The sequence below is a fragment of the Ursus americanus genome, chromosome X (assembly GCF_024610735.1).
Source record: "Ursus americanus isolate L20-20 chromosome X, mUrsAme1.1.p, whole genome shotgun sequence".
Classification (NCBI taxonomy): Eukaryota; Metazoa; Chordata; class Mammalia; order Carnivora; family Ursidae; genus Ursus; species Ursus americanus.
This window is the reverse complement of record NC_142164.1, coordinates 30430161-30439436: the sequence shown is the minus strand read 5'-3', so window position 1 is coordinate 30439436 and position 9276 is coordinate 30430161. Positions and strand designations below refer to the sequence as shown.

At 42.9% G+C, this 9276-nt stretch overlaps 1 non-coding gene across 1 annotated transcript; it reads left to right on the top strand.

Moving 5' to 3' along the window:
- Nucleotides 1-5913: 5913 nt before the first annotated feature.
- LOC123797169 (U6 spliceosomal RNA) lies at nucleotides 5914-6017 on the top strand. The gene has a single exon (XR_006780889.2). It is a non-coding gene; the product is annotated as a U6 spliceosomal RNA (small nuclear RNA).
- Nucleotides 6018-9276: the final 3259 nt, after the last annotated feature.

Sequence of the window (9276 nt, the reverse complement as noted above, 5' to 3'; positions counted from 1 at the left end):
ACATAATATATCCAAGTTTGTTATAATATAAAAATCTCATTTGGGGCACCTGGCTGGCTCAGCAGAGCACGTGACTCTTGATCTTGGGGTTGTGAGTTCGAGCTCCATGTTGGGTGTAGAGATTACTTAAAAATAAAATCTTTTTTTTAAGATTTTATTTATTCATTTGAGAGAGAGAGAGACAGAGAACAGAGAGAGCGCAAGTGGGGACGGGTGGCAGAGGGAGAAGCAGACTCCCCACTGAGCAGGGAGCCTGATGTGGGGCTCGATCCCAGGACCCGGAGATCATGACCTGAGCCAAAGGCAGATGCTTAACCATCTGAGCCACCCAGGTGCCCCTTAAAAATAAAATCTTAAAAGAAAATGTTTTTAAATACCATTTAAAGTTACTTACCATCTAGTAAAAATGTACAGTCCAAGAAGATGCATTTTGTTGAAGCTGTTAACCAGATCATAATATTTAGATCTGCCTGGCTAGATTTTGCCACCTCGTACAGGACGGATTTCCAAAACGGATGCCAGAGGGAGTCAGGGGCTGCTAAGCAGGTGAAAACCAAACAGTGAGAATCAATCCAAGTGAGATATTACTTTAAGGGGCCTGGGGGTATTTCTCCAGAAGTTCTGTTGTGGGACGCCTGGGTGGCTCAGTAGGTTAAGGGTCTGCCTTGAGCTCAGGTCACGATCTCAGGGTCCTGGGACCGAGCCCCACGACAGATGGACTGTCTCTCTGTTCAGCGGGGAGCCTGCCTCTCCCTCTCCCTCTGCCTCCTGCTCCTCCTGCTTTTGTGTGCGCCCGAGCACTCTCTCTGGCTGTCAAACGGATAGATAAAATCTTTAAAAGCAAACAAAACAAAAGAAAAACAAACCTAACACTTCTGTGTGTGAGCGTGTTGGGAGAAGGGGGATGATAATCTTCGCCTGATCGGGGCATCAAAGGTTATTTGAGATCTTGCCTGTTGGAAATGTTTTTTAATTTACCCTGTCACTCGATGAATGGTTTGGCCAAGTATAGACTTTTAGTTTGGATATAGTTTTCCTAACATCGTGAAGGCATTGTCTCTCGTGTTTCAGTTTCCAGTGGTACACTGAGAGGTGGTGCGGTTAAAGTCGTTACAAGGTGTAGGTTACGGCGGGAGCCGTGGGCAGCTGGGGTAGCCTGGAGAAGAACATCACTGCGTGTGACCAGGTCAAGGAACCGACTGACTAGTGACGTTCAGTGATCATCCGTGTGGATATCAAAGTCACCAAGAATGACGACAGTGGTTTAGGAGAGCAAGGTGTCAGACTGATGGCAGAGTCATCGTGACTGAGGGCTAGATGGCAGCAGCAATGTGTGGAACGGCTGATTTTGAACGAGGAACGAACTGGAAGTGGCCGTGAGGACAGCGGGCAACAAGGAGAACACTTTACCTCCAAGTCTGGTCGTGTGACTTCTGTGGAAGAGAAACAGCCTCCGCTTGACAGGGCTTTGGGGAAAGCAGTGTGCTTAGGGAAGTGTGAGGTTTTAGTGAGAACAAGAAGGGGAAGGAAACGTTAAGGCTAGAGACTGAGGTTTAGCAAAGTTTAATGTTGATAATGATTGAGTTCCAGAGGACACAGCAGAAGAATTTGGGAGGGTAAGGAGAGTGAGAGCTTTGGTCATCTTAGAAGAGGAAAAGTGCGGTATGCGAATTAAGATATAAATTGTGATAAGCAAGAGGTTCGGATGGCTGTCGTGACCGAAGGAATTAGGATCTGTAAGGCGCACTGTGCGATTGCTGGACGAGTGGCTATACGTACGGAAAACTGAAATAGATAACTTCATATATAATGAATACTCTTTTTAAGGATTGATTGATTTGAGAGAGAGAGCAGCACAGACGTGAGGAAGGGCAGAGGGAGAGGGAGAGAGACCCTTCAGCAGACTCCATGCTGCGTGTGGAGCCCGATGTGGGGCTCGATCCCATGACCCTGAAATCAGGACCCGAGCCACAGCCAAGAGTCGGATGCAGTGCTTAACTGACCGCGCCACCCAGGCGCCTCTATAATGAACATTTTAATAGAATTTTAATAGAATGGCTGACTTTAATAGTTAGTAATTTGCCTTCTGAAAAGTTTGAAGCAATTTACAGTCACTCTCACCAATAGGGTTTAAGAGAGTCCATTTCTCTACACCCTTGTCAGTACCACTGGATACGAGCAAGCACATGATTGTTGTTTTCTTTCTTTTCTTCTTTCTTTCCTTTCTTTTAGTTTTTATTTAAATTCCAGTTAGTTAACATGATTGTTGGTTTTAGCTTGCCTTGTGATCTCGGGTCATGGGATTGAGCCCCGTGTGGGGCTCTGTGCTCAGTGTGGAGCCTCCTTCAGATTCTCTCTCCCTCTCCCTCTGTTCCTCCCGCTTGTGCTCTCTCTCTCTCTAAAATAAATAAATCTAAAAAAAAAAACAAAAACTAAAAAAAAAATCCCATTCCCATGGAATCTCCACCCCCACAGAAATCACTCAGTTTGTTTGCACAATGCAAATGTGTATGCCCGGTGGGATATAGATCGTCCAATAGGGTTAGAGAAGAGATTTCTTTTTATGACCACAAGAGCAATTCTTTTTTTTTTTTTTAAGATTTTATTTTTAGGTCATCTCTACACCCAACATGAGGCTGGAGCTCAAAACCCCGAGATCAAGAGTCACACGCTCCACCCACTGACCCAGCCAGGCGCCCCTACAAGAATAATTCTTACTCACGACGTAATACGTCGAAAAGTATAAAAAAGCAGGAAAACAAAAGAAGCTGATAACCCAGAGCAACCCCATTTTGGCATATTTTCTTCCAGATTCTTTTCCTGCCTTTTTTGTTTTTTTTTTTTTAAGATTTTATTTATTTATTTATTTGACAGAGATAGAGACAGCCAGCGAGAGAGGGAACACAAGCAAGGGGAGTGGGAGAGGAAGAAGCAGGCTCCCAGCGGAGGAGCCTGATGTGGGGCTCGATCCCATAACACCGGGATCATGCCCTGAGCCGAAGGCAGACGCTTAACCGCTATGCCACCCAGGCGCCCCTTTTGGTTTGTTTTTACACAATAGAGATCATACAACGTATGTACATTTTTATCTTGATTTTGTCAGTTAATATTATAGCATTTTCCATGTCCTTAAATATTCCTCTACTGATTCCGTTTAATGATTGCACAGAGCCCGATTTCTAGAACTGAAAGTTCGAGATTTAGATTGTTTCCAGTTTTTCAGTTTATTTCTAAATAACACTTAGATGAACCTCTGTGCACCCATTTTTGTCCATGGTACAGAGTGCACACTTCGGTATATGTCTTAGAAGGGGACCTCAATATGCACATTTTTAGGGCTTTTGATACATACAGTCTATCAGTCAGGATTCTTTTTCTTTTTTTTTAGATTTTATTTTTAACTAATCTCTACATCCAATGTGGGGCTCGAGCCCCCAACCCGGAAATCAAGAGTCACACGCTCCACTGACTGAGGCAGCCAGGCGCCCCCACCAGTCACGATTCTTAATCAAGAGCAGGAGATGCTGACGAAAGGATATTGGGTTTTTCACAGGACTGTTGGCAGGACTGGATAATCAAGTCTAAACTGCCAGAAACGATGCCCCAAACCAGGTCACTGAGCAAGCTTGATGCGAAGGATCATAGCCGAAGTAAACGGCACATCCCAGAGTCGTATATATACAGCGGCTTTGAACCTCACTATAAAAAACCCCACTGCCCTACACTGTCTCCAGCCCCAGAAAAAAAGCAGAATCTCGCCTTTCATCGTCTATGTCAGCAAAAAGAAAAGCTCCATGCAGAGTCTGGTTTAATTACCACCCTCACCGTCAAATCTAAGTCTCCTGAAATCGAGGCTGAGGTCACTTGCTTGCAGGCCAGCTGCAAGAGACACCGAGAATCTGAGACAGGGCTTATACACTTGGAATTTCCACAAATATAAAAATTGAGGTTGCCAGATAAAATACAGGATACCTGGTTACATTCAAATTTCAGATAAACAATGAATAATATTGAACATAAGTCTATCCCAAACACACAGGGGACATAACTAACATAAAAATTATTTGTTGTTTATCTGAAATTCAAAGCTAACCAGGTGTCCTATATTTGTATTTGCTACATCTGGCAACCCCAACAGAAACGCTGTTCAATAGGTGACGGGCAGCCACGAACGGGTATTCCACGCACCCATCGCACTATCACGTTGCTTTGCTAAAAAGAAGCACCAACAACGAACAGGAGTTTCTAATTCCCCAACCGCCTCACTTCAAAAAAATGTGTGCTCGTTTGACAGGCAAGAAATGACATTTAATTATTGTTTTAATTTAACTTTCCGGGGGCTGAACAACTTTTTAATCCTTCGTTGTTTTTATCTCCCCCTTTGCAAACTGATCAGTCTCGTGCTTGTCATTTCTCTGTTGGGGTCTTTTTTTTTTTTTAAGATTTTATTTATTTCTTTATTTGACAGAGAGAGAGAGGGAACACAAACAAGGGGAGTGGGAGAGGGAGAAGCAGGCTCCCAGTGGAGCAGGGAGCCCGATGCGGGGCTTGATCCCAGGACAATCACGCCCTGAGCCGAAGGCAGATGCTTAACGGCTGAGCCACCCAGGCGCCCCTGTTGGGGTCTTTCTGTGTTCGTTATCAGAGACAGCATCAACTCCTCACGCAAAAAGTACATTATTCCTGTGCCTGGCTTATTGTTAATCTTTTAATTCAAGATCCTTTTATTTACAGAGGTTTACATGATCAATCTCTTGCTTCCCTGCCCCCATACATAGAACAATTTTCCCCTTCTAGAGATCAGATAAATATTCACTTAGACTGTCTTCTGAATTTTTATGGTTTTACTTATTTATTTTTACCCTTTAATGTGCCTAGAGTGGGACAATGATAGACTTTTTTCTAAATAGTTAACCAGTGGGGGTGCCTGGCTGGCTCAGTTGTTGGAGTGTGTGACTCTTGATCTCAGGGTCATGAGTTCAAGCCCCATGTTGGGCTTAGAGCTTACGTAAAAATATATATATATATACATACATATATATATATATACATACATATATATATTCAAGATGATTCTATATACTAAGAATGACTAATCACAAAATAAAATAGAAAAAAAAGTACTTTATTAAACAACTAGCTGTTTGTTAAGCAAATTCAACAAAGGATACATAAAACCTTTCTAGTGAAAATTAGAAGAGGCCATAACTGAAGAGAGAGGTACACTATGTTCAATGATGGGAAGACCCAATATCATAAAGAGATCAATTCTCTCCCAAATGATCTATAAATTTAATACAATCCCAATAAAAATCCCTGCAGGGGTGGGTGTGAGTGTGTGTGCATGAAATTTGATAAGTCGGTCCTCCAAATTGTATGGAAGAGAAAAAAGTCAATAACTGACACATTCTGAAGAACAATAAGAGTGAATTTTCCTTACCAGATACGATGACTTATTGTAGATACAGCAATGAAGACATCGTGGTATTGGCCCAGGGACAGAGAAGAGTTTCAGTGGAATGCAGCAGAGAAACCAGGACAGACGCACTCATGTATGGAAACTTGCGACATGACTTTGGTGACTTTATAAATAAAAGGAGAGAGGATGGACTATTGATTGAATGGCTCTGGAAAACTTGGTTGTCCAAATGGAAGACTTGATAATGTTCGATCACCACCGCACACCGTGGACAAACACAAATCCCAGAATAATGAAATACTTAAGTACGAGAATAGAATGTGGATGCTCTTGGAAGGAAGTCTGATAAGAACAATCATGAGGATGAGCAGAGAAGGGAATTTTCATAAATTGTTAGTTCATGGGGAAGGTGAAGACGGTCCTGGCTATACAAGCCCTGGAGAAGCTCTTACTTAGGTGCACAAGGAAACACGTATAAGAACGCTCGTTTCACCGCTCACTTCGGCGGCACATACACTGAAACTGGAACGATACAGAGAAGGTTAGCATGGCCCCATGCAAGGATGACAGGTAAATTCGTGAAGCATTCCATATTTTATTTTATTTTATTTTATTTTTAACAGTTTAATTTCTTTATTTTGACTTTTTTTTTTGTTTAAAGGTTATTTATTTATTTATTTGAAAGAGAACGAGCACACAAGCAGGAGAAGGGGCAGAAGCAGAGGGGGAATCAGACTCCCCGCTGAGCAGGGAGCCCGACGTGTAGCTTGATCCCAGACCTGAAGACCATGACCTGAGCCGAAGGCAAATGCTTAATCTACTGAGCTACCCAGGAGCCCCTAAAGATTTTATTTTATTTTATTTTATTTTATTTTATTTTTATTTTAAGTAATCTCTGCACCCAATGTGGGGCTCAAACTCACATCCCCCAGATCAAGCGTCTCATGCTTCACTGACTGAGCCAGCCAGGCTCCCCATGTTCCATATTTTTTAAAAAAGGTCATTCCAGTATCACTGATGATGGTGAAAAATTGGAACAAACCTGTGAGTCAGTAGGAGAATGGGGAAACTGTAGCATATTAATACAATGGAATCACTTAAAACAGCTCCAAAGAATGGGCTAGATATGCATGTACTAACATGAATAACACTCAAAATCAATGTGTTGGTGGACAGCTGAGCTCCTTCCATATTTTGGCTGTTGTGGACATTGTTGCTATAAACATTGGGGTCCCCGATGTCCATCGACAGATAAATGGATAAAGAAGATTGTGGTATACATATACAGTGGGATATTACTCAGCCATTGAAAAGAATGACATCTTGCCATTTGCAATGACATGGATGGAACTAGAGGATATTACGCTAAGTGAAATAAGTCAGTCAGAGAAAGACAGATGCCATATGATTTCAGTCATATGTGCAATTTAAGAAACAAAACTGATGAGGGAGGCCTGGGTGGCTCAGCCGGTAAAGCATCTGTCTTCGGCTCAGGTCATGATCTCAGGGTCCTGGGATCGAGCCCCTCATCAGGCTCCCTGCTCAGTGGGGAGTCTGCTTCTCCCTCTCCCTCTGCCTGCCGCTCCCACTGCTTGAGCTCTCTCTCAAATAAATAAATTAAGTCTCTAAAAATAAAAAATAAAAAGAAACAAAACAGATGAACATAGGGGAAGGGAAAGAAAAATAAAAACAGAGAGGGAGGCAAAACCGAAAGAGATTCTTTTTTTTTTTTTTTAAAGATTTTATTTATTTGACAGAAAGAGAGAGAGCACAAGGAGGGGGAGTGGCAGGCAGAGCAAGAGGGAGAAGCAGGCTCCTCGCTGAGCAGGGAACCCGATTTGGGGCTTGATCCCAGCACCCTGGGATCATGACCTGAGCCAAAGGCAGACGCTTAACTGACTGAACCACCCGGGCGCCCCAAGAGACTCTTAACTACAGGAAACAAACTGAGGGTTGCTGGAGGGGAGCTGGGTGGGGGATGGGGTAACTGGGTGATGGGCATGAAGGAGGGCACGTGATGGAATGAGCACTGGGTGTTATGTGCAAATGATGAATCACTAAATTCTACCCTTAAAACTAATAATACAGTATATGCTAATGAAATTGAATTTAAATTAATTTTTTTAAAAAAATCATTATGTTGAATTGCAAAAACAATTTGTAGGATGTTGGGTAAAATATACCATTTCTATAAAATTTTTAAATACACGAGACAATACTATATACTGTTACTAGATAAAAGCATCTGTAGTAAAAGTATCAAATCTTGTATGGAAGTTGTACACAGAATTTAGATAGTGGTTGCCTCTAAGGGAGCAGAGAATAGGATTGAGGACAGAGGACATTTCTAATATATTAACGATGTTTTATTTCTTGAGAAACTCTGAAAATTTTTTTGTAACTATATGACGAGATGGTTGTTAGTTAAACTTATTGTGGTAGTCGTTTTGCAATATATGTACCTCAAATCGCTGTGGCCTATACCCTAAATTTGTACAGAGATGTATGTCAATTACAGTTCAATAAAACTGGAACAGGGGCACCTGGCTGACTCAGTCGGAGGAGCGCGTGACTCTTGATCTCGGGGTTGTGGGTTCGAGCCCTGCTTTGGGGTAGAGATTACTTAAAGAAACAAAATCGGTATTAAAAAAAAAAAACCTGGAACAAAAATTTTACTTATTTATGAATTTTAAGTTTATTTAAGTCATTGCTACACCCAACATGGGGCTCAAACTCAGAACCCCAAGATCAAGAGTCACATGCTCTTCAGATGGAGCCAGCCAGGTGCCCCGTGGAACAAAGTTTTTAAAGAAAAAAGAAACACTCTGAAGCTCATGTGGGCAAAATATTAGGATTTGTCATGTCTGAGCCGTGGTTAAACGGGTGTTTATTTTCTATTCCTTTCTATGTGTGTGAAATATTTCATAAATTCAAACCTTTTTTTTTTTTTTTAAAGAACCAACAAGACTAGGTGAGTGTGGGTGTGAAGTCAAGAAAGGAGTCAAAGACGACTCAGGTTTCGTGCCTGGTGATGATGTCATTGACAGAAAACGAGAAGCTAGGGAAGCTGGCTTTGTCGAAGATAAGGAGCTATATTTCTGGCATGTTCGGCTTAAAGACACAGCAGGACCTCCAGCTACGAAACACACATGAGGATGTGAGCTGCCAGAGGTCAGGACAGGAAACTGGCCCACAAACAGGGAGTGGCAAAGCAGGACATTGGCCCCAGGCCCCACCCTCTCTTGTCCCAGGGAGCAGGCCGGACCAGCCTTTTTTTTTCCTTTTCTTTTTTTTTTTTCCATAGGAGCCTTTAATGGAGAAGAGAGTCCAGACGGAGAGAACAAGAAATGCAGAGCCGGCAGGACTGGGGAAAGGTATTGATTACGGTGAACCCTTGCAGGCCTGACTGTGTCGAGCAGGGGTGAGAGAGGCCAGGTGGCAGACAGCTAAGGGACGAGTGGCAAAGGAGGGGGAAGCAGAGGGAGCCCGCTCATCTTAGAAATAGGTAATGAAATGGAGGGGAGATGTTATATATTGTTTCCGGACACGTGTACATGTAGCAAAAGTAGACACTTGCCTGGGAAGTGTCTACACCAACTTCATATATGTACACGCAGAATAGTCACGCATATACGTGTGTGCGTGTGTGTGTGCACGCGTGCGTGTGCCTTAGTCCGTTTGGGCTGCTGTGACAAAATACCACAGACTGGGTGGCTTGTCAACAGAAATTTACTGCTCACAGTTTTGGGGGCTGGAAGTCAGATCAAGGTGCCAGCCCGCATGGGTGGGTGAGGGCCCTCTCCTGGGTGGCGGACTTCTCACTATATCTTCACACGGAGGAAGGGGCTAGGGAGCTC